This window comes from Neophocaena asiaeorientalis, unplaced genomic scaffold (genome assembly GCF_003031525.2).
Source record: "Neophocaena asiaeorientalis asiaeorientalis breed wild unplaced genomic scaffold, Neophocaena_asiaeorientalis_V1.1 scaffold62, whole genome shotgun sequence".
NCBI classification, from domain to species: Eukaryota; Metazoa; Chordata; class Mammalia; order Artiodactyla; family Phocoenidae; genus Neophocaena; species Neophocaena asiaeorientalis.
In genome coordinates this window covers 2,800,600-2,823,377 of record NW_020175191.1, presented here as the reverse complement: position 1 = coordinate 2,823,377, position 22,778 = coordinate 2,800,600, and the positions used below count along the sequence as shown (strand labels likewise).

The 22,778-nt window shown below is 38.9% G+C and overlaps 1 pseudogene; it reads right to left on the bottom strand.

Moving 5' to 3' along the window:
* Nucleotides 1–17,757: 17,757 nt before the first annotated feature.
* Nucleotides 17,758–21,426, bottom strand: LOC112413080 (cytochrome c-like; annotated as a pseudogene).
* Nucleotides 21,427–22,778: the final 1,352 nt, after the last annotated feature.

The window sequence follows — 22,778 nt, the reverse complement described above, 5'->3', positions numbered from 1 at the left end:
TGTTTTTGTCACTTCAACCTTGTACTGGAAGTTCCAGACAAAGAAATTAGGCAAGAAGAAGAAATAAAACCATCCAAATTGGAAAGGAAGAAGTAAAACTATCCGTATTTGCAGATGACATGATCTTATACATAGACAATCCTAAAGTATCCACAGAAAAACTATTAGAGCTAATAAACGAATTCAGTAAAGTTGCAGGATACAAGATCAATATACAAAAATCAGTTGTGTTTCTATATATTAGCAACAAACAACCTGACAAGAAAACAATTTCACTTATAATACCATCCAAAAGGATAAAATTCCTAGGAATAAATTTAACCAAAGAGGTGAAAGGCTAAACTACAGAACACTGCACAAAATCGTCTCTTCTGCAGTCCCTTTTCCTCTTCCCTGCCTTATTTTCTTTATAGCTCTTAGAACAATCATGAATTACATAGTTTAAATAATCTGGGGTCTGGCTTCCCATGTTAGCATGTAAATTCCATGAGAGCAAGGATTTTTGTCTAGCACAGAATAAGCAGAAGATATAAATGGTCACAAGTTAGTTAAACTTGCAATGTTCCACCATTTTATAAAGATAACATGTTTTGTATTACTTGTCAATAAATATTAATTTTAGGAAAAGGAAGGCATAGTTGTGTAATGAGGGCTTAAGAAACTGATGTCTTAAAAAAACATACTGTTTGCTTTACAGTAAGTTAAAAGGAGCTGACTAGAGAACTGCTGAATAGCAGGGAAAGTGAACTTGAAGTTGGGTAACATGAATCTGCACAGAACCAGGTCTAAAAGGAACCATGTAACTGGTAACCATGGACCTGTGGTAGTGATTGCCTTCTGAAGTAGAAACTATCATTTAATTAAGGATTCTTAGAATTAATGGCAGATATTCTAAGCAAGTATTTAAGGATATAAAAGGAATAATACATAAAATACATTCATAATACTGAAACATTAGAAATGACCTAGTACCTTTTAAGGGGAGTGGTCAAGAGTTAGAGAATCTTTTTTTTTAGAATCTTTTTTAAAAAAATTAATTAATTAATTAATTTTTGGCTACATTGGATCTTCGTTGCTGCACGTGGGTTTTCTCTAGCTGCAGTGAGCGGGGGCTACTCTGTGTTGCGGCGTGGGCTTCTCATTTCTCATTGCGGTGGCTTCTCTCGTTGCGGAGCATGGGCTCTAGGTGTGCAGGCTCAGTAGTTGTGGTGCACGGGCTTAGTTGCTCTGCAGCATGTAGGACCTTCCCCGGCCAGGGCTCAAACCCTTATCCCCTGCATCAGCAGGTGGATTCTTAACCACTGCGCCACCAGGGAAGTCCCAGAGAAGCGTTTTATTGAAGCCCTAGAATTCAGCATCATAGAGCATGAAAGAGATTACACATTGGCCTGGGAGACTTGGAATAAAGGCATTCACAAGGATCCATTTTTCCACTTTGACAACAAAAACAACATTTATATGGCTTCTATATAATATTTACCTTTTTTCAGTTTTTAAAAAAATTTCAAACCTATAGAAAACTTAAAAGAATAGCACAATGAACATTTTTCACCTAGATTCACCAGTTGCTAACATTCTGTCACACTTGCCTTATTTTTAATCTATTTATTATTTTTTAAACTGTTTATTACTTCATTTATTATTGCTAAACCTTTTGGAAGTAAGTTGCGGATATTATATTACTTTACCCCTAAGTAAATGGGGTAAAGCATGCTTGTCCTGAGAAGAAGGATATTCTCCTACCACTACATTACTTTTATCACATCTAGGAAAATCAACAATAATGTCTAATCATCTAATATTAGGTTCATATTTAAATGTTCCCAATTGTCTGCAAGATGTCTTTTTTATAGTTGCTTTTTTTTTCAAGGTTCACAATTTACATTTGGTGTAACGTCTCTTTACTCTTTAAAATTTTTAGAACAGTTCTGGCTTTTTAAAAGTGTTTAATTAGGCTGTTTTAAGAGTCTGGGGCAGTTTTCTTGTAGAATGTTCCACATTCAGAATTTCTTTCTTTTAATATTTATTTTTATTTATTTGGCTGTGCCGGGTCTTAGTTGCGGCATGTGGGATCTAGTTCCCCGACCAGGGATGGAACCCGTCCCCCTGCATTGGGAGCGCAGAGTCTTAACCAGTAGACCACCAGGGAAGTCCCAGGATTTATTTCTTTGTCTCTCCATTAGTGCAATAAATGAAATATTTTACCAAAAATACATGTTGTATCTTTTTTTGCATAAAATCAGAAGGCACATAATGTTAGGTTACCCAATTATTGTGATGTTAAGTGTGATCTCTGGTGTTATGAACTGAACTGTGTCCCACCAAAATTCATAAGTTAAAGCCCTAACCCCCAAACTGATGGTATTTGAAGATGAAGCCTTTGGGAGATAATTAGGTTTAGATAAGATCATGAAGATGAAGTCCTTATTGTGGGATTAGTGTCCTTAAAAAAAGAAACACCAAAGAGTTTGCCTCTCTCTCTCTCTCTGTCATGTGAGGATATAGCAAGCAGGTGACCATCTGCAAGTCAGGAAAAGAGCTCTCACCAGGAACCAAATTGGCCAGGACCTTGATCTTGACTTCCCAGCCTCCAGAACTGTGAAGATAAATTCCTGTTATTTAAGCCACCCAATCTATGGTATTTTGTTATAGCAGCCCGAGCTGACTAATACAACTTGGTAGAGGTGGTGACCAGTCTTTCCACTTAACATGTATATCTCCTTGTAATCATTAAGTAATCTGAGGGGTGGGTGATACTTTGAGACCCTGTGAATATCTTGTTTACCATTAACCTTTCATAATAATTTTAGCATAAATTAATAGTTCTTGCCTGAATCAGATTTTAATTCGAGGTTGCAAAATGGTGGTTTTCCCAATTCTATCATTCCTTTTATATGTATTAGCTGGCATTCTTCTATAATACAAGCTTACCCTTTCCCCCTTTATCTAGTCTCTTTAAACTCTTACTTTTTGTCCTTCCAAAGCAGACCCTGACACAGAAACCTGGTTGTGGGTAGTTTATTTGATACCAGAGGAAATGGGGAAATTTAGACAGGGCAAGGAGGAAAAGCCAGTAAACGGTTTATCAATGAAAAGTTCTCCTGTGGGTAATTGGGGCTCAGTCCCATTGAGAAACAATGTTTGAATTCCTTAGAATTGTGCTGCTAATCCCAACACCTGTTAGTTAAGAGCTGCCCTGGATGTATTAACTATCCCCCCATTCCTAACCCTCTGCACTTTCCCATTGCCTCCCTCAGCGGCCATACACTCTAAGTGGTTCCTGAGAAAGACCTCAGGCAGAGCAGAAAGGTGGGTATCTGTCAGAATGATGGGAACTGTGGATAGAAAAGAATTCAAGTGGGTTGAGGGTAATGTGGAAAAAGGCATCAACAGCATCTGCTACTCTCCCTCTCTCTCATGTCACTGTGAACTTGTGGAATTAAAAAAACAAATCCCAGCATGTTATAATCCTTTACCATCGTTATGCTGTTTGATTCCCATATTGTCTCAAATTTGGACAGTGGGAGACCCTTCACATTGGCTCCTTTGTCCTTTTGTTTCCAATAGTCTTTGAACAGTTCCTTGCTTTCTGGCACAGCCAAACACTGCAGGCTTACCTTGTTCTTTCTTTGCCCCAGAGCTGGTTTCTGCCATTTCTTTAAGGAGTTCTGATTCTTTATAGTGGAGAATAATATTTAGAAATTGTTCTGGGTTGTTATTGCTTCTAGCCCTTTTCAGTGGACAAAGCTAGAAAATGCACTTAAAAATAAAACAAAACAAAAACCAAACATTACAAGGTCTTTCCTTACTTTCCCCCATTCCATATTTTATTTTCCTTCCCCCACAGAGAAAACCCTGGTCTCAATATCAATTATTTGCTCTTCCTTATATTATGCACAAGAGTTTCAGAGTTGCAACACCAATATCACTGCCAACAACAAATCTTCTAAGTAGAATTTTAAGATTTCATTTTAGTTGTTTGTCTTCAAATCATACCCCACTAAATGTGTACAGTGAGAAACCTGTACTCAAAATTATTTGAATTAATTATTTTTCTGTCTGAGGTTATATCATTTTATAAAGTATTTTTTTAAGCATTTAAAAATTTATTTATTTAGTTTTGGCTGCGTTGGGTCTTTGTTGCTGCACATGGGCTTTCTCTAGTTGCGGTGAGCAGGGGCTACTCTGTTGCGGTGCACATGCTTCTTATTGCGGTGGCTTCTCTTGTTGCGGAGCACAGGCTCTAGGTGCGTGGGCTTCAGTAGTTGTGGCACATGGGCTTAGTTGCTCCGCGGCATGTGGGATCTTCCCGGACCAGGAATCGAACACGTGTCCCCTGCGTTGGCACACAGATTCTTAACCACTGTGCCACCAGGGAAGTCCCTGAGGTTATATCATTTTATATACAATTAAGTTTGTTTTTCTTTTTAAAATTTTATTGAAGTATAGTTGATTTACAATGTTGTGTTTAATTTCTTCCGTACAGCAAAGTGACTCAGTTATACATACGTATATATATATATATATATATATATATATATTCTTTTTCGTATCCTTTTCCATTATGGTTTATCAAAGGATACTGAATATAGTTCCCTGTGCTATACTGTAGGACCTGTTGTTTATCCATCCTATATATAATAGTTTGCATCTGCTAATCCCAAACTCATAGTCCTTCTGGGGTTGGGGAGGGAAGGACTGGAAATTTGTTTTTCTTTTTATTCAAATTTGAGGTTTGATTTTAAAATTCACAGAATGGAATACTATGTAGCCATTAAAAAGAAAAAGATCTCTGTGTACTAATGAGGAGTGAAATTGTAAGCCACAAAATAATATATATGGTGTGCTGAGTTTTGTATAATAAAAAAGGAGAAATACAAATATGTACACATTTTTTCCAAGAAAACCCAACACACACATACAGTAAGAAGAAACCAGTTCGTTAGCAGTCCTGTTCTGCTTTCTTGCTAATGGATGCTGTGCATCAAATATTTTATACAGTCCAAACAGGAAGGAGGAAAAGCAATAAGAAGCAGCAGACGTCCACTTAACTCTCATTAGCCTGAATTGAGTCACATGGTCACACCTAGCAACAAGAGGGTCTGGGAGCACAAGCCTCTACGGTAGATTAAGGTAAGCAAAAAAGGGTTTGAAATGAAGGCTGAATGAGCCTATGTGTTGTATCTGCCACTCCTTACCTTTTAGATTTTAAAATATGTAAAAGTGAAACTGAGGATGGTCATTAGTTATATCCATTAAACTAACTTCCTTGTCTAGTAAATAGTAAACTGTAATCTGTCTTCACTGATCAAGCTTGCAAAACTGCATGCCCTTCAAGCTTCATGTAGCTTAGACAATGTATCACAAGACTCCCTTCACCACCCCCTTATAGATAGCATCTCTGACGTGTCTTAAGATGTGTGCTCAAACTGTTTTTCAGGAACTGAGTCAACTCTTGTCCACATCAAGCTGCTTGAGACATGGACCCATTAACCGGGCCTGCTTGACTGTTCCATAGGTGACCTATTGAGTCAGAGGGCCAAAAATTCTACCCTTAGATCATGCTAACACCGCCATTTTCTGAACATACATCCTACAAAGGAGCATGAAGCCCAGTTGCACCTGTGCAGAGCAACACTTACCTCACTTCCTCTTTTCTTACCTCCAGTCACCTTCCCCTGCACCTCTGACCACTCTATGCCCTTTATCCATAAATATTCAAAACCCCTCGCCTTTGGGAGAGCTGGATTTGAGATTTGCTCTCCTTGTCTCCTTGCTTGAGCTGGATTTGTGATTTGCTCTCCTTGTCTCCTTGCTTGGCTGTCTCATGAATAAACCCTATCTCTGCTGCAAACCTTGGCATCTATGGGGCAAGTGAACCTGGTTCGGTAACAAAAGGACAAGAGTCTAAAGAACTAGCAACAGCATTTTTCAAAATTGTTAAAGTCGTAATAAAATCAGCCTATTTGTGAAGCAGAAGCCAGGTAAAAAGAAAATTTAGTGAACTGTATTATACTACAAAATGGGCATCTATTAAAATCATTGTGCCATGTGTCTCTACATCTTTCACAAATCAACATCTATTTCTCTAGCTAGGTAGCTATCTATCTGATCTATGCTTCAATTTACTTCAATTTACATCTACTAATATCTGAACTCAATTAGATCTGTTTTCCCCCTGCAGCATGGCAAAATCATATGGTATGTAAATAGGGTGACTGTTTGCCCTGGTTTTCCTAGGACAATTGCAGCATAATTATTAACAACATCCCCTTTCATTCTCAAGCATTTTGGTTTAGATGATAAGTTATATGGTTTCCATTATACATAAAGAACAAGTGCATATGAATTGGTCCAAGTGGAGCTGTTAGTAATGACCTGGAAAGGGTCGGTAAATAGTCTGCTTTCTAGAAATGATTAAATCATATTTACATTTCATGTGAAGCCCACTAGGATTTCCCTCGTGCTAATACAAAAGACCAGGAGGCATCCTTCAGTTCCTTATAGCCATAGACAAAGTCAAAATTTTTGTAGACTGGGAAATCCTAGTTCTTCCTGTTACCAGGCCAAGTTCCTTTGCCTGACACACAGCAAGCCAAACACTGCGATTGGAAATAAGGAAAAGATGAGGTAAAGTTTCACACAGGCAAAACTAAGCTACATGCTTCTTCATTGGACACATTTTATTTTAAAAATTCATTTGTATTTATTTATTTATGGCTGTCTTGGGTCTTTGGTGCTGTGCACAGGCTTTCTCTAGTTGTGGCGAGCAGGGGCTACACTTCGTTGTGGTGCGCGGGCTTCTCATTGCTGTGGCTTCTCTTGTTGTGGAGCATGGGCTGTAGGCATTTGAGCTTCAGTCGTTGTGGCACATGGGCTCAGTAGTGGTGGCTCATGGGCTCTAGTGCACAGGCTCAGTAGTTGTGGCGCACGGGCTTAGTTGCTCCGCGGCACGTGGGATCTTCCCGGATCAGGGCTTGAACCCGTGTCCCCTGCATTGGCAGGTGGATTCTTAACCACTGCGCCACCAGGGAAGCCTGGACATATTTTAAGAAAATGGCGGCATTAGCCATGTGCTGAGGGTGGAGTTTTTGGCCCTCTGATGTCAAAAGGTCATCATCAATTGGACACTTGTGCGTGTCCAGTTGGAGAGTCCATGGTCCCAGCAAGTCTTAACTAGCTCGAAATGAACAACAGCTGACTAAGTTCCTGAAAAACAACTTGGGCAAACATCCTAAGAGTCGTGACATTGTTTAGGCTACATGACGCTTGGAGGATATGCAAGTTTTTGTAAAAACAAAGCGAGCTTGATCAGTGAAAGCAGGTTACAGTTTATTATTTTTAAGCAAGTTATAGTTTAATGGATCTGATGGTTACTCTCGGTTTCACCCTCTTTTTCTTTCCTTCTCATTCAACTTTGATACTGCTTTCTTTTGTTCTTGTTAAGAATAGCTGACAGAATTTCCAGCAACTTAGGCATAGTTGGGGGTAGGACTTGGTAGTGGAGGGCAGTGAATGAGCTTTCAATAATATAGACATAAAAAAAGGGAAATTGTAGGACTCCCATAAATTTGGAAGGCGTTGCACCAATCTCTTTTACTGAACTCTACTCCAAGGCACAAATTAATTTATTGTACTCATGAATTGTATATACTATCTAACAACTCTACAACAAATGTTCTCATATCTTTGGGTGCTTGCCCAATTATTTCCTTAGAAATCCCTCTTCTATTTATTTTCTAAAATTAAACAAATACACATACTATTTTTTAATACAGAATGACAATGTGTCATACCACTTCACTTACAGTACATGGGAATATATATATTTTTTCACATCTACAGCACTGAATAATATTTTCTTGAACCATCTGATCTGTGACAAATAATGTCACTTTTTATTTGTATAGTTTTTTTGATTACCAGTGCACCTTTGACATTTTCATGCACTTAATATGCATTTATTTTTATTCTCATATGATTGGTTGGTCATGCTTTTTGTTTATTCTATATTGAATGCTTTTATCTTTTTGATTTTTTGGGGGGGTGGTGGTGATTCAGTAGCTTTCTTTTAGACATCTTTTTTATAATATTCTTTTCCATTATGGTTTATCACAGGATATTAAATATAGTCCCCTGTGCTACTTAGTAGGACCTTTATTCTTGATTTTTAAAAGAGTTCTTTCTATACTAGTGTAACTAGTATGATCTGCTCCACAAACTCAAGGTACAAATGTGGTCAAGTACATCCATTAATTTTCAAGGCCTGCCACATGCCCTATTAGAAGAAAGTCTAGTTTTCTCCACTGTGGTTTTCCCTCGTCTCCACTGATTATCCAAGAATACTGAGGGGGGCTTACTCAGTCCAAAGGGCACCTCTTTTAATAGCCAAATACAGAGAGAACTAGAACTGGTGTCTACTCAGTTCTCCTTTGCCACTGAGTCTTTGCACATCCACATAAATTCTCCTTAACTTCAGATCTTGGTGAGCATAAAGGGTTTTTGGTCTCCTCTTCCCTATGGGTACCAGGCTTCAAAGGCAAACTGATTCACGTCCTCCCCAGTGACCCACTAGGTAAAACTAAGGTGAGGCAGCTGCTAATTGGAAAGAAACACACACACACCAAAAAGTTTTTTTTTAATTTAATTTATGTATTTATGGCTGTGTTGGGTCTTTGCTGCTGCACGCAAGCTTTCTCTAGTTGCGGCGAGTGAGGGCTACTCTTTGTTGCGGTGCGCGGGCTTCTCATTGCGGTGGCTTCTCTTGTTGTGGAGCACAGGCTCCAGGTGCGTGGGCTTCAGGAGTTGCAGCACCCGGGCTCAGAAGTTGTGGCACATGGGCTTAGCTGCTCTGCGGCATGTGGGATCTTCCCGGACCAGGGCTCGAACCCGTTTCCCCTGCACTGACAGGTGGATTCTTAACCACTGCGCCACCAGGGAAGTCCAACACACCAAAAAGTTTTGTTAGAATCTTCTTGCAGGACAGTGGGTGCCTTCACCAATTGCATTTGCATAACTAAGACAGCCTTCATAGAACAAAGAATATCAACTTCATCTGATTAAAATTTTAAAAATAAACAATAAAAAATACTGTTAAGAGATACGATCTTAACCCTTTATAATATATGTTGTGTACATATTTTTCCATTTGTGAATTGCTTTTTAGCTTTGAATATCTTTTTTTGTTTTTTTTAAGGGAGGGGGGCTATACCTGTTTTAAATTTTTTATGTAGTCAAAGGTACGGCCTCAACTTTTATTTCTTAAATCTTCATCAAGATTCAAAAGACATTTCTCATACCAAATTTATAAAAGACATTTACCCAAACTTCCTTTTGGTACTTTAATGTTTTCATTCTCTCACATTTCTAATTTTCATCTCTCCACAGTTATTTGTCAAAGGAGTGAGGTAACGACCTAATTTTCTTTTTGCTGTGTATGACCAGCCAGTTGCACAAACATCACTTATTAAGACCTAACTCTTCTCCATGATTTGAACTGTCCCTTTATCATATGTGGGCACTTCCCACACCAACTATTTCAAAACTTTTCAACTATTTTATTCCCTATCAGCCACTTTTCCATCACTCTCAGCAGACAACTCTTCACAAATAATTGAGTCTGTCAAGAATTCCAACTTTTGCTGCAACTCCATTCTTCATATGAACATAGACCATTTTCTACCTCTAGAACAAGGCTCAGCAAACATTTCTGTAAAGGGGGAGATAGTAAATATTTTAGATTTTGAAGGCCAAGAGGCAAACTCAAGGATATTACATGGGTTTTTATATAAAAGGTCTACTAACGAGAAGAATGATTTTTTTTTTTAGGAATAACATTAATTAATTGGGGACTCTGATCAGTTGCAAATATTCATCCATTAAAATCATTCTTACTTTCTGGGACCATGCAAAAGCAGGACAGATTTGGCCCCTGACCTTTGACATCTTCCTTCTGTCCATTAACTTGAGAAGAATTGCCCCAGACCATCCCACCTATCCACCAAGGCCATTTCCGGATCCCAATTCTTCCCTGCTTTTTCAGTGATATTAGCCATCAATCTCCTTAGCAATTCTATTCCAATTCCAAATGGTCCAATCCCTGGACCATTCCTTTCAGTGATTAATTTGTATATTTACATAATAAAAGACAACATTTTTAAGGCCAAACAAAATATAAAAGTAATTAAAAATAGGTAGGCAGCACTTTCTATTGACCATAGTATATTTACAACTAAGGGAAGTTAGTTGTAACTAACTTCCTCTAGTAAACCCACACATTTCTATGACAAGTATAATACAAAATAACAAAAATTTTTTTTAAATCATTTGTAGTTAGTTTTAGAATACAGACAATTTTTTGTCCATCAGCCTTGGTTTCCTATTTCCATTCTCTCTTCTTTATTATTAACTTATGGCTATCTTTCCTAAGGATACATTGTCTGGAGAATGGTGATTCATAACACAATAATGTGCTAGGTAGTTAGAAAAAGCCAACCTTTAACAAATAAAACACCATATATACAAAAATACGTACTACAATGGAGTCTTTATTATATTAACATGGTATTGACTTTATGCGAAAGTGCTCCAAGGCTATAATCTAGGAGACCTGTGCTTAAATCCTGATGCTAAAACTAATCCAGGATTCATTTTTCTCAACTATCTGACAGACCACTGCTAATTTCCACTTTTAATTTTACCTTTAAATTTTTGGGGGAAATAATCTTAAGTATGTTAAAGAGTTATAAGCACAGCAGAAAAATGTTTTTTTCTTTTCCTGGCTCATCTGAGAGCAAACAGAGATGCCCCATCATTCTCAAACATTTTCAAGTATTTCCTACAAATGAGGATATTCTCCTAAGTAGCCACAGCACAACTATCAAGACCATACATCACTACTACCTCAGACCCATTTAGGTTTTACCAATCGATCCAGAAATGTCCTTTGTATCAAAACAAATTTATCATTTTAACCATTTAAAAATATACAGCTCAGTGGCATGAATACATTCACATTTTGTGCAACCATCGCCACCATCTATCTCCAGAACTTTTCCATCTTTCCAAAATGAAACTTCATACCCATGAAGCAATAATTCTCCATTTTTTTCCTTCCCACACCACGGCAACCACCATTCTGCTTTCTGTCTCTGTGAATCTGACTATTCTAGGTACTTCACATAAGTGGAATCATACAATATTTGTCTTTTTGTGTTTGGCTTTTTTCACTTAGCATAATGTCTTCAAGTTCCATCCATGTTGTTGCATGTGTCAGAGTTTCCTTTCTTCTTAAGGCTAAATAATATTCCATGGTATGTATATACCACATTTTGTTTATACATTCATTTATCAGTGGACATGAGTTGTTTCCAACTTTTAGGTATTGTGAATAATGCTGCTATGAACATTGATGTACAAATATCTGTTCAAGTTCCTGCTTTCAGTTCTTTTGGGTGTATACCCAGAAGTGGTAGTGCTGGATCACATGGTAATTTTAAGTATAATTTTTTGAGGAAGTGCCATATTGTTTTCCAGAGTGGCTGCACCTTTTCACATTCCCATCAGCAATGCACAAGGGTTCCAATTTCTCTACATAAATGCCAACACTTGTTTTCTTTTTTTCTTCTTTTCTTTTGATAATAGCCATCCTAATGTATGTGAAGTGGTATCTCATTGTGGTTTTGATTTGCATTTTGTCAGTCTTTTTAATCTCCTTCAATCTGGAATAGTTCCTCAGTCTCTCCTTGATGTTTGTGACCTTGATAGTTTTTCTTTTGGTCCTTCAAGTGAATAGTGGCTCAAGCAGAAGTTTAATTATCACTCTCATAAATTCCAAAACCAATGGTCCTGATCAGTAGATAGTGATTCAAGATTCCATGCTTCTTCCATATTGCAGCTTTGCCATCTTCTTAACGTGGTTTCCAAATGACCTTGAAATTCTGAAGATTGGAGACATGCTATTTTGTAGAATATCTCTCAGTTTGTGTTTATCTGATGTTTCCTAATGACTAGATGCAGGTTATACAATTTTAGCAGGAATGTAAAAGAATTATGTTCTGTGTTCTCATGCCATCCTAATATAGTTTTGATTTGTCTCATTACTGGTGGCTTAAATTCAATTTGTGATTAAGGCAGTGTCTGCTACTCTTCTCCACTAAAAAGTTACTCTTTTCTTTGTAATTAATAAATATTTTGTAATATTTTGACACTACGTTAAGTATATAAATGAGATACTAAATTATGCAAATATGTAAACTTTGAGGATATGTTAATAAAATTTCCTCAACAAACTTTCAATTTATTTATTTCTTTTCATCAGTTTGGATTCATGGTTTCCTATTTTATTCAGTGGGTTATAATCTGTTTCTATCATTACTTATTTTGATACTCAAATTGTTCCAGATTTGGCTACTCAAAACTTATTAAAGCTGGCTTTTCTTACCTTTTAACGTGTTACCATCATTTTATGAAGACTTCCTTACCTGCAACAATAAAATATTCCCGGCTCATCTTCTGTTTTCTCTGCTGTAGGCTTGGAATCAGCCATTTCACCAAAGGGCTCTAGTTCTTTTTAAAAGAGAAGGGTATTTAAGAGCTAGGATCTGGGTGCTAGGTGTATTATTATTATTATTTTTAGCAGACTTCAGGTTTTACTGTGAAAAATTACAAAAACAAAAAATTTCTGCTTTTTAAAACCTGTGAAGTTTTAGAATTGTAAATAAGGGGCTGTGAATCTCTAACATCTACTTTAATTTTATTTTTTTAATTTAATTTTTTTACTGAAGTATTGTTGATGTACAATATTTGCTAGGTGTATTTGTTACTATTGGGGTATTGTTGCTCCCAAGCCTCTCAGTGGAGAGACCTAAGGAATATATGTTCTATGTACACACATATACGTAAATATGTAAAGGGTGGCAGAATATGCCACCCCAAAATGTGCTAATATGGCCTAAGGATTATTTTGAACAAAATGTTCTTAAAGAACAGCAGGTGCAGGAAGGGTGTTCTGACTTCCCCTTTTCTACCTGAAAGCAGGAGATGAAACCTCCATGTAAAAGATGTATTCCTTATACCAGGAGGAAAGACACATTCTTATCACCAGAGATAGGGAGTCGATGCTGAGAAAATTGTATACAACAGACCTTGTTAAAATAACTCTTATCTTCCTTTAATCTCCCCATATATTTAAGTTACTCTTCCACAATTGCCTCTCTTTGTTCAACTTAATATATAAGCCCTTAGATTTCATCATTGCTTTGGGTCATTTCCTTATGAGGGCTCCCAAGTCACGTAAAACTTATATTACATAAATCTGTATGCTTTACTCCTCTTAATGTTTTTTTAAAAAATATTTATTTACTTATTTATTTAGGCTGCCCCAGGTCTTTGTTGCGGCATACAGGATCTTCAGTTGTGGCATGTGTACTTCTTAGTTGTGGCATGCAGACTCAGTTGCAGCATGTGGACTCTTAGTTGTAGCATGCAAACTCTTAGTTGTGGCATGCATGCGGGATCTAGTTCCCTGACCAGGGACTGAAGCCAGGCCCCCTGAATTGGGAGCGTGGAGTCTTACCCACTAGACCACCAGGGAAGTCCCTTAATCTGTCTTATGTCAATTTAATTCTCAGGCCCAGCCAGAGATCTTAAGAGGGTAGAGGTAAAATTTTTGCTTCCATTATATATACATACATATACAATTATACATTTGTCTCATTTATGTATTTATTTCTGTAACTATCTCTATATATTGACACCCATGAGGACACACAGATACCACAATTCCAACCCAGCATTGCAGAGTTTGTTCTAGTTTTCTCTTTCCATATTTGTAACTGAGGAGGATGTCCCCACCCCACCAAGGCTTTGACACATTACGATGGGTTCCATTCCTGCACTGATGCCCTTCTTAACCCTCTTGGGCTACCCTATGCTGGGCTAACCCCTGCCCATGCAAAGCTGTTCTCCCATTGGATGTCTTCCTGACCCTGCTCAGAGTCTAAAACCCTACACTGGGCCTTCCTGCTACACAGATGCCTTCCCCATCCATCGTGGGCTCTGATGCCAGGGCCAGGCCATCCCCCTGTGCTGGCCACTCTCCTCACCCTGTGCTGGCTCTGATGTCCCATGCTGGGTGTCCCCACTCTTCTCTGGCTTTGACTGTCTGTGCTGGGTGATAATCCCCTGCAATGGACACACTCTTCACCCTGCTTGTTCTCCAAACTCCTGATGGCCCAACCTCCCATGTAGAAGCCTCTCTTCATCCTGCAGAGGCTGACCCCTCTCCCCAGGGGGAAACCCTCCTTAGTCTCTGACTCTGCCCTTGAGCACAGCTGCTCTCTCTCTCAGGCACAAATACCCGCCTTGTTGATCCCGCTTAATGGCTTCTGGGCAGAATCGCTGGGGAAGGGAAAAGAAACGGGTAAGAAGAAGAGCTCAGTGACTGTTTTTCATATTTATCAGTTATAATAGACAATGCTGATTGCATTCACAATAACTCCTTTCCACCATCTTTTGTTACTTGCAGCCAAAAGAATTCTAACTGCCCAACTAACCTTACTGATGCCCCTCTCTCAGCATACAGCCTTGCTTCTTTCTCAGAGGCTACACAGGCTTTTCCTACTCTTCTATCCACATCCCCTAAGGCACAAAACTACCTACATGTCCACAGTACTCTATCTTCCTTCCCATAATTTCCAGGCAGTGATATTCTTTCTCTTATTCCAAGGCTAATTTACCCATCATGTTTCTATATACTATTTTCTCCCAGATTCTTAGGGAGTCTGCTTTGGTAAAAGTTTCCTTTATTTCCTTATTTTCAAATTCTGGATTATTATTTCTTTTCTTTAAGCAGAAAAATGGCCAAGTCTCTTCCTTCTTATAAACAAAGATAAACCTTCCTCTGATCAGAAAACATTTAATATGTACATTTTTTTGGATCCAATATAATTCTGCTTCTAAAAATCACTTATTGGGACTTCCCTGGTGGTCCAGTGGTTAAGACTCCACACTCCCAATGCAGGGGGCCTAGGTCAGATCCCTGGTTGGGGAACTAAGATCCCACATACTGCAACTAAGCCTGTGTGTTGCAACTAGAGAAGCCTGCACAGCCAAAATAAATAAATTCATTTAAAAAATCACTTATTAATTTATTGAATATTTATGAGCACCCATGTGCCAGGTACCATGAATAAAATGATAAGCAGAAACAGATATCATCCCTGATTTCATGGAGCTTAATGAGACAAATATCAATCAGATAATCACACTAATGAATGCATTATTGCAAATTGAGACCTTAATGATAAAGTGAAATATTATGTACTCATATTTGTTGGTCCCTATTCCACTCTTTCCATGCATTAATTTAATCATAAATAATGTATTATACGTACTATAATATGTATATAGTTTTATTATGCCCACCACTATTATGCCCACTTGCAGAAATGAAACCGAGTCAGAGAGAGGTTAAGTAACTTGTCCAAGGTCATACAGCCAATAAGTGATAGAGTTGGAATTGAAACCCAAATTGTCTGGCCCCTGCTCTTAACCATTATGCTATACTGGTCCTTACAAGTAGCTATGAAGAGGGATCTTTTTTTTTTTTTGATTTAAAAAAAATTATTTATTTGTTTCTGGCTGCATTGGGTCTTTGTCGCTGTGCATGGGCTTTCTCTAGTTGCAGCAAGCAGGGGCTACTCTTCGTTGCCGTGCATGGGCTTCTCACTGTGGTGGCTTATCGTTGCAGAGCACGGGCTCTAGAGCACAGGCTCAGTAGTTGTGGCACACAGGCTTAGTTGCTCCATGGCATGTGGGATCTTCCCAGATCAGGGCTCGAACTCGTGTCCCCTGCACTGGCAGGAGGATTCTCAACCACTGCACCACCAGGGAAGCCCGAGGAATCATTTTTTAGTTTTATTTTACTTTTTATTTTTCTCTGCCTTGAGTCTTCGTTGCTGCTCACAGGCCTTCTCTAGTTGGGGTGAGCGGGGGCTACTCTTCGTTGCCGTGCATGGGCTTCTCACTGTGGTGGCTTCTCGTTGCAGAGCACGGGCTCTAGAGCACAGGCTCAGTAGTTGTGGCACACGGGCTTAGTTGCTCCGCAGTATGTGAGATCTTCCCAGACCAGGGCTCAAACCCGTGTCCCCTGCATTGGCAGGCAGATTCTTAACCACTGCGCCACCAGGGAAGTCCCAGAAAGAGGGATCAATGAGGATATCCGACAAAGAAAACTGATCTAGACAGGAGCTTTCTGAGGAAGTACTGCTTGAGCTCAGACCTCAAGTTTGAGTAGGCATTAACTCTGAAAAGTGGGTGGTGGTGGTAGTAGGAGAAGCAATCATTTCACCTAGAGGGCAGAATGTGCAAAGGCCCTGATGCAAGAGGGAGCATGGCACAGTGAAGAAACTGAAAGTTCAATGTAGCCAGAATGTAGAAAGCAAGGGAAAAGTGGGACATTATATGGCTAGAGAGGTAGTCTAGGCCAGATGAAACGGGGCCTTATTGGCCCTTAGGGATTTTGTTTTTCATCCTAAGAGTAAGAGAAAGCCATGAAGATAAGGATTGGGGAAGCAGGGATCAGTTTTCTTTGAAAAGATTACTCAACTCCAGTTTAGACAGTGAATTATAGGGGAGTCACAGTACATGTGGAGATGAGGCTTGTGATATCTTGAGGGTGGTAAGTTGACTTAGGGTGGTGACAGTGGAAATGGAGGGATGTGGAGAAATATTTAGAAAGTCAAATTGACAGGACTGGGTAAAAGATTAGATATGAGTGGTGAGAAGTTGTAAGTTTTAAGGACGACCCCCTCCTGTATGTAATCTGTCAATAAAATCAGTTAATGTATCTTCTAAATATCTTTCTTTCTAGCTCAAAACACCATTTATTGAGATAGAGAATGTGGAAGAAGATAAGGTTTGGGGAAAAGATTACTGACTCTTGGACGTGCTGACTTTGCAGTGCCTTTGAGACATTCATGTGGAGATATTAACTGACCTGGGCTAAAGTCATACACTTGGCAGTTATTATATGGATGGCAAATGAAGCTGAAGCATGGATGAGTTTGCCTAGGGGAAGAAAATTGATTGAAAAGAGAAGGGGGTCTAGAGCTGATATTTCAGAAAGCCCAACACTGAATAAGTCTGAGTACAGCAAAGTGCTAACTTTGTAGGCCTGTACTGATCAAACCCTGCACATTCCAAAGAAAGGCTTGTTTTTAGAACTGTTCTTGATTGACTCCTGGGAGATGATAACCTCTGAGCCCTTGGAATACTCTGCCTGTAAGAATGGTTTGTATGCCTGAGGCCTTGGGCCACACTGTATCACTTTGACTGAATAGTTTAAGCTATCAATGTGATTTATGCTGATCATCTGTTTTAGTATGCCTGAGGCCTTGGACCATGATGTATCAGTTTGACCTCTGTGGGCTGGAATTTGAGCAGCTGAGGTCAGTTATGTGGGTGATCCATGCCTATGTGACAGACCTTCCCCCAAAATAAAAACCCTGTATACCAAGGCTTGGGTGAACTTCCCTGTTTGGCAACAGTGCACAAAGGTGTGGTCGCACATCATTGCTGGGAGAATTAGTGCCTGTGCAACTGCACTGGGAGGAGACACCTGGAACCTTGTGCCTGTTTTCTTCTGGAATTTTCTCCATGGACCTTTTACCTTTGCTGATTTTAATCTGTATCATTTCACTGTAATACACCATAACCATGAGCATACCAACTTTTCTGAGTCCTATGAGTTCTTCTAGTCTGTTTTTGGGGACCCTGACACAGTATGTAAAAGAAAAACAGCAGTCCAAGAAGTAGGAAGAAAACCACCAGAGTATGGTGTCATGAAAGCCATGGAAGTAAGTGATTCCAGTAGGGGGAATTGTCAAAGGTGTGAAATCCCATGGAGAAAACAAGTAAGGTTAGGAATAAAATATGTCTACTGGATTTAAAAAACATGGAGGTCCTTGATGACCTTAGCAAGAGCTGTTTTAGTAGAGTGATGGAAATGGGAAGCCAGGCCAGAGTAGACTGAGGAATAAGTGGGATGTGAGGAAACAGAGAACTTTAGACAGAGAAACAAATTTGAAAAAAAAGATTGCAGGTTAATTTACCTTTATTTATAGTAGCAAAATACATCAAACATAATCTAGTTCTTTAATAACCTAATAAGAACCCTTTGAATTTATATATTAAAAATTTTTACAATGGGTATACTTGTTGAATCAGCAATTCTATCTTTAGGAATAGTCATAAAAAATAACTATAGACATGCAAAGTATTATTCATCACAATGCTTATCACAGTATTGTTTATAATAGCAAAAAGTTGAGAACAACCTTATTGTGTAAGAACAGACAGCTAATATATTACAGTACACTCACATTATGAAGTCTGTTTATTGTCTAAATTGGAATGTATCTTACTGGTTGCAAGAATTAGAGATAATGTGTATGAAATCACTTTGTAAACTGTAAACTGCTGTTCAAATGTCCTGTTTATTACTGGGATTAACAATGTGCCCCCAGAAGGCCTTAGAAACATAGAAAAGCCAAAGAGCTAGCAATTAGACTCAGAACTCTGCCATTTGTCCCTCTTTTCTTGGTACTAGTGATTCTCAAACTCAGACAACTTGGCACCTGGAAGTCAAAGGGCGCTTTGCACAACATCATGAAATTCTGAGAAGTGAACTTTATTTTTTCTAAGATCTTGTTTTTAATTATCTTAAGCCTTATGATCACAAAATCTACAAATTTGTGCCGATGGTGTATCTCCCCTACTTTAATTGTCTAATGAGTTTGCAAAGACACCATTACCAATCACATATATACAGGAGTTTTATAGTTTCATGTCATTTTGAATAGCTGTTTAAAGACAATCCTGAATTATAACTCAGTCTCACTCAGATAGTAAAGGATTTAAAAGCAAAGTTTAACTTGCTATTATATCTTGTCACACTGACTTTTAAAAGCCTCTGACCTTATAGATCATCTATAAAATGGGAGAAGTGTTAAATATTCTTTGATATTTTACATAAACCACACTAAAATGCCTTTCGTTAAGTAAAAGGCAACATTTTACTTATTTATTTATTTTTCTCTTTCCTTTTTGGACGCACTGCGTGGCTTGTGGAATCTTAGTTCCCAGACCAGGGACTGAACCTGGGCCCTCGGCAATGAGAGCGTGGAATCCTAACCACTGGACTGCCAGGGAATTCCCAAAAGGCAACATTTTGGATACAGGGAATTTTGGATTGGCATAGTTAAGACCAAAAAGATAAAATGGATATTTCTACCTTGTCTTCAGCCCTTTAAAGCCTAATGAACACAAGCTGAAATGCAGGTGAGTCTTGCTCAATTGTATGAGACAACAAAGCGATTTTCCCAGTATTTAAATATTATACTCAAATAATCAGTTCTACAAATCTAAATTAAAACCAATATCCTACAGGTTTTGAGATGGCATTCACCATCTTTGTGAGAAGTTCGATATTACCAATCAAGTCTGATTATATCTTTGGAAGAGGGAAACAGTGACAGTACTTGCTGAACTGGAATTCCTATCAAAATTCAAAAAGCTCATCATATTAATTTAACCACAGCCAATCTTATTTAAATCAGGACTATCCAAAAAAAAATTCTGTCAGCCACTCATGATCTGAATTCTGGTATATGAGATCAATTTAAATATGTTACACATAAAAGAAGTTGAGACATTTCTGTTTTGTGAGAAAATAAGGCAGTGGGCCAACTATTACTCATTAGAAGCTTTGAGATAAGCTATCAAGTCTGCCCTTTCTGTCTTCTTCTTAATGCCAGCAAAGATCATTTTTTTCCAGGGATGTACTTCTTAGGATTCTCCAAATACATTTCTCCCCAGGTGATGCCCTTGTTCTTGTTGGCATCAGTGTAAGAGAATCCCAGGGGCCTGACCTGTCTTCCATCCAGGACCACTTATTATGCTTGCCTTACTTTTCCATGGTGTGGCACTGGCGTATTTCTGGACAAAAATCTTGCCCTTCTCAACATCACCCATTTTAATTTTGGTTTTTTGACATGTGCTTTAGGAAGGTCCTTGCTCTGAGGTTGGACTTCCTGCTAAGTGCAAGGATATGCTAATCCAAGGTACATGTGCTTATGTACCTGTGTTCAGAGAAGTGAACTTTAAATCACAAGATGTCCGCTTTATATCCCCTGGCCTTACCTACTCATGATTGCTAATATGGCACATTAACAGAAATTCCCCAAATCTTTTTTTTTTTTGGCTGTGCCATGTGGCTTGTAGGATCTTAATTTTCTGACCAGGGACTGAACCTGAGCCTTTGGCAGTGAAAGCGTGGAGTCTTAACCACTGGATTTCCCCAGAAATGCCCCAGATCTTAACCGCAGCTCAGCATTCCTCTGCTGGTCCTCATGACCTCTTCCATTCCTGCTGATGGCCGTAGTTGCTCTGTCCAAGAGTGGCAGAACCAGCCATTGCAAACCTTCACCCTATTCTTGGGCTACTCTGCCTCACTGTTGCCAACCTGCTGTGCTCTCACCATTGCTCACCTAGCTATGTCATTCCCAGTGCTCTTTCTCTTTTCTGGACAATTGTAAAGTTCTTTTCACTTCTGGTTACCAGCAATATCAGGGCAGTTTTCTCCACAGCAGAGCTACTAGGCATCTACTGATAGCTCTCCTTTATTTCAGAACTGTGTTTTTCTTATAATGTTTGGGCAAGCTGGTCAGGGGTAAAAGATAGCCTAGGTTAGGGGAATGGCTGGATCCTTACACTCGCTGCTCAGTTCAGCCCACAGAATGGTTTCTCTTCTTGAGATTTTTCTCTGAGGTATCTTTGTTTCTCCCTCCAGTTCTGTTCCCTTCATGAACCTTTAGGTCTGTCTACTTTTAAATTCATTTCATGTTTACCATGCGCCAGGTACAGTTAGCACTTTACAAATATTTAATTGTCAACCTTGAAGTAGATCATACTAGTAACAAAAGCCCTTTTACAAATGAGGAAACTGAGGCAAGCGAAGTAAGTTACCCCAAATCACACAGCTAGTAGGTGGTGGAACAAAGCTTCAAACTAGGCATTCTGGCTCCAGCACAGACTCAACCTCCATGCAATACAGTCTCTTCATCAGACAGGTTTATCCATATCATACGTCAGTCTTATGATTTCACAGTTTCTCCTAAATGATTTCTGGGTTTCCATTGCAAATTGAGAATGTAGCTGATTCAGTGTCCCCAAGTACTCCATGACAATCTAATTCCAGGCACTGCATTCTCAGAGCACACAGTAAATTATATTGGTGGGGGGACAGTTTGCTCTCTATAAAATTATATCGTTTTCAAAAACAACACTTTTGGGCTTCCCTGGTGGTGCAGTGGTTAAGAATCTGCCTGCCAATGCAGAGGACACGGGTTCGAGCCCTGGTCCGGGAAGATCCCACTTGCTGCGGAGCAACTAAGCCTGTGCGCCAAAACTGCTAAGCCTGTGCTCTAGAGCCTGTGAGCCACAACTACTGAGCCCATGTGCCACAACTACTGAAGCCCACGCGCCTAGAGCCCATGCTCCACGAGAGAAGCCACTGCAATGAGAAGCCCGTGCACCACAACGAAGAGTAGACCCCGCTCACCGCAACTTGAGAAAGCCTGCGCGCAGCAATGAAGACCCAATGCTGCCAAAAATAAATAAGTAAATAAATAAAAATTTTTAAAAAGTGTTAAAAAAACAAAGAATTTTTTTTTTTTTTTTTGCGGTACGCGGGCCTCTCCCGTTGCAGAGCACAGGCTCCAGACGCGCAGGCTCAGCGACCATGGCTCACGGGCCCAGCCGCTCCGCGGCATGTAGGATCCTCCCGGATCGGGACACGAACCCGTGTCCCCTGCATCGGCAGGCGGATTCTCAACCACTGCGCCACCAGGGAAGCCCAACAAGCAATTTTATACTAGATTTTTATAGTATTTATTTATTTTTTGGCTGTGCAGCGCGGCATGTGCCGAACCCATGCTCCCTGTAATGGAAACATGAAATCCTAACCACCGGACCATCAGGGAATTCCCTTGTACTAGATTTTAATAAAGGCAAGTGGTAGCAGGCATCAAAAGCTTAAGAAAAATGCAAGGAAACAAAGATTTTGGTTGAGAAATTTGGTCCATTAATTTGTTTTTTTGAAGTGAATTTGGAGAAAAGTCTTTATTTGCTCTTTATTATATATACACCTTATTTTTCACCACCTGTACAGATACCACCCTGGTTCAATCCACCATTATTCCTCGGCTGAAATATTATTGTATTAGCAACCTAACTGGTCTTCCTTCTTCCACTCTGACCCCCTACAAGTGATTTCTACAGTAAACAGCCACAGTGACTCTTTTCACAACTTTGGGTCTTTGATCAAAACTCATCCAAGATTTCCTATCTCACTCAGCATCTTAAAACTGGAGTATGAGTATTCGGGTACTACAGTGGAGGGAATTTTTCCGAAGGGTACACAAGGATAGTTTTAAGAGATTTAATTTTATATTAATTCATATATATACACATATGTATACATGCATTTTTTTAATGCAGTGCTTATGTCAATAAAAATGAAAAATGGAATTGATACAGGACTTTATCTCTTCCTAGTAATGTTATATACATCCATGCCTACACAAACTAAAAAAAACTATGTCATCTCATTAAAAGACAGTCCCAATTAACATTTTACTTTTCATGTTTAATATTTATTTAATGAAATAGAACATTTTTGATTATGTACTTTTAAAATGGATGATGATGTTTGTTAA